The sequence below is a fragment of the Callithrix jacchus genome, chromosome 18 (assembly GCF_049354715.1).
Source record: "Callithrix jacchus isolate 240 chromosome 18, calJac240_pri, whole genome shotgun sequence".
In the NCBI taxonomy this organism is placed as follows: domain Eukaryota; kingdom Metazoa; phylum Chordata; class Mammalia; order Primates; family Cebidae; genus Callithrix; species Callithrix jacchus.
In genome coordinates this window covers 20,680,174-20,683,615 of record NC_133519.1, presented here as the reverse complement: position 1 = coordinate 20,683,615, position 3,442 = coordinate 20,680,174, and positions in this window count along the sequence as shown.

Genomic DNA, 3,442 nt, shown 5'->3' with positions numbered 1-3,442 from the left:
GTACACTACAATCCAAAAGAACTGTGTGAGTTTTCTAATTTACATAAGCGAAGTCTGGGAAACATGCTGGGAAGGATAATAAGAGTGTGGGATAATGGGGGAAGAAACATAAAGTTGGGTCTCACTTTACTAGTTAATATGCTGACTAGGCAGAGATTCTACATTTAGTGTTGAAGCTCATGATGGTCAAAAGGGCCTATGAGGCTGTTTGGTCGATTGACTGAAATCATGGACCAAAAGGTTGCCCACCAGAAGAATTGGAAATGCCTGACCTCCCTCGTTTAGTGTAGAGAAAAGGATCAGAGACTTTGAGAGATTCCAATATTTGAGTGGATATATTCTTTAAGACTCACCCACACTGAGAGTATCCAGAAGACATAACTTTGACAAATTCTGAGAAATAAATTTTGTGAGGGGAGCCCCAGCATCCTTGGAGAGCTTTGAGGTCACTGTCCACTTTGATTAGACCTTACAGTGAGAACCACAGCCACTCAATTGGAAAACCTAAACACAATGGGAATAATTGGACCCCGGATGGCAGGAGCCAAGTATGGTACTGAACTGTCAAAGGCAAAGTGGGAAGTGGTTACCGTAATAGACAGCAGAGTCAAAGCAGCAGTCAGAATAGCCTGACTTGTGCAGACCTGTGGCACTAATGAGGCAATTATGGTGTTCCTAGAAGAAAAACAGATAGGAAGCCTACTAAATTCTTACTTGATGTCCTCATTTTCCCGGACCGCCTGGCCCCACTTTCTCTATGTTATATTTGTCTTTGTGTTTTTCTTTATCCCCCACAGTTCCCTCTTAGGTCTTTGAATGCTTGTGCAGCGCGGGACGCAGCACGTGCCAGAAGGTGGGGCAGTTATTGCTTGTACTCTGGCCTTGTATCTTAGAATTAACAAATAAGACAAGTATGAGTACAATTAGCAACATTCTTTTCCAGTCAGGGTGACTTCCAGGAGCGGGGGTCTAACGAGGAGTGATGGTCTTGCACATCTTTCTATACGGCTGTTTGTTGGGTGCTGAGATTTACAGTGTGAAGGGATTCTAACATCTTAGCTTTACGTTGCTTTACATCTGCTGTTAAATTGTCATGAAAGGTTCCTCAGAGGTGTTGTTTCACCTCATCCTAACTATACACTGATTGATTCCATGGCAGAGGAGTAACAAAGATACGTTTGTGTTCTTACAGCTTAATTGCTGTCAGAATGCCAGGGTATCTTGCTGCTCCCCCACATATTCCACAGCAGCCTCAAGGGCTTGCAGATGTACAGGAATTTTGTGATGTATACTTTGCTGTAAGAGAAGTTCATTAGACACATTTTTGACCAGATTATCTACAGAGGCGGCTGTTTGTACTGACTCAGTAACAGATGTCATGGCAATGCTGGCAGTTGCCAGGGTGACTATGGCTTTGAGTGTAACTATGAATCTTTTGTGTCTGACCTGGAACAGGGCACATTCTAAGGTGAAAGGGCAAAGGAAGCTTGCCAATCATGTGTCACATTAGCAAGGTTGGTAGGAATGCCTCAGATTGTCTCCTTAATACTATGACACTAGTAATTTTTAAATTAGATACGTTGTGATGAGTGATACATGAGGCAAACCAAGCCTGTCCCCTGCAATCGCCATGGGGGCTCCAGCCTAAGATGTTATAATGGCCTAAGTGGAGGCTATGGACTTGTTTTCTGTGACAGACTTCTTAGCTAAAGTGGAATTCTGTTATTCGTGTCCAATGGTACCGAATATTAAATGCATTGAATGAAGAGATTTCCCGAACAGGCTTTGTGGGAGCAACATGGCTGTTTATTCACCTGGGTGCAGGTGGGCTGAGGCTGAAAAGGGCATCAGCGAAGGGCGGTGGGATAGGAGTTGGTTTTATAGGTTTGGGGTGGGCAGTGGAAAGTTACAGAAGTTACTTTAGGGTGGTTTTTTGCAAGTTGGGAGGGGGTTGTAGGGTGTGGAGTCAAGAGATTGGGCCAAGGTCAGTTACAAAGTCCAGTGGCTTTGTCATTGGAGGCTGGAATAAGAAACAATAGAAGAATGTCTCGGGTTAGCTAGGCGCTGCAGGGGTTGATGGTGCTTCCTTCCAGCTACTTCAGGGTTTCTAATTCCAGAAGGCCTTCCAGAGGTGTACGTGCAGTTCACGGGGGTCGCCATGCTGTCCAAGGCGAGGTCAGACCTTACAGAAGCTATTATTTTCCCAGCTTTGGTCTTTAGCACAGGAAGGAATGTTTGAGAAAGTAGCATTGATTGCATTGCCTGGTTTGAGCCTGTCTGCCGCTAGAATGTTAAAGCATATCCTTTGCCATGGTGTAGCCATACTTGTTTTTGGGCAAGTACACAGTAAGGGTTAGAACCTTTATAACTTGCACACAGTGGGAGGATAGTGGAGTGATATGTAGTGGTATCTGGCACCATAGTCTAATGTGTGCCATTATTGAGGGACCTCACTGGGGGTAAATCTATCCTTCCTAGCCAAGCAGTCACATTATTATAGGCTGGGAAGGGGGTGTCTGCCTAGGTTACAGAGCGAAAGAAAGGTCTATCTAAGATATGAGCCTACTAGAGTGTAGCAGGTATACGTTGCAGACAGAGAGCATAAAAAGGATTAATAGCTTACGTGAGTTGCAATGTACAACAGAAAGCACAGCAGGAAACAGATTACCTGGAGTAAATGGTGTCTGTCTCTGGGGTAGGACTGACTCATTCAGCCTCCTGAGTTGTCTTCTTCAGCATCCTCCAGGTGATGTCCGGGGCTTGTGTTGTCTGCGGAAGCTGCATCGTCTGAGGTTGTGGGTCTTGCGGTCATCTTCTGCATCTCTGGTATTGGGTTGAGTCTTAACCATGCCATGGTGTGGTTTCATGCGTCGTGCTGGAATCTAAAGAGGACTTGAGGGGATGTGGACACAAGCATACCTTCTTCCTCACACTAATAGTTCACTTGGACTATACTATCCATTACTGTTCATATCTTTCCACAAAACTGCAGGTTTTATGTCTTGAGAGGTTTTAGCAAAGTGCTTTTCTATAGCTGATTGCAATTTGTCATCTAAATTTTAAAAATTAAGGGTAAACAAGGCTTGTGCCAATAGTGTTGCAGGGTTGTTTCCTAGACTCCCCGTTTTCTGTTTTCTGAACCTATTTTTAAGGGTGGAGTGGGCCTGTCCTACGATTGCTTGACTTTGGGGGTTATATGGGATTCTTGTGGAATGTTGGGTGTTCTATGTGTGACAAAATTGTTGAAATTGTGAGCTGGCATAAGCTGTACCATTACCAGTTTTAATTTTTGTGAGCCACCTCATAAATGCAAAAGTTAAAAAAAGATGTTTAATGACATACCAAGCGGATTCTTCAGGAAGAGCATGAGCACTAATTAAATTAGTGTTGGTATCAATGGATACATGTACATACAACAGTTTTCTAAATTCAGGGATGTGTG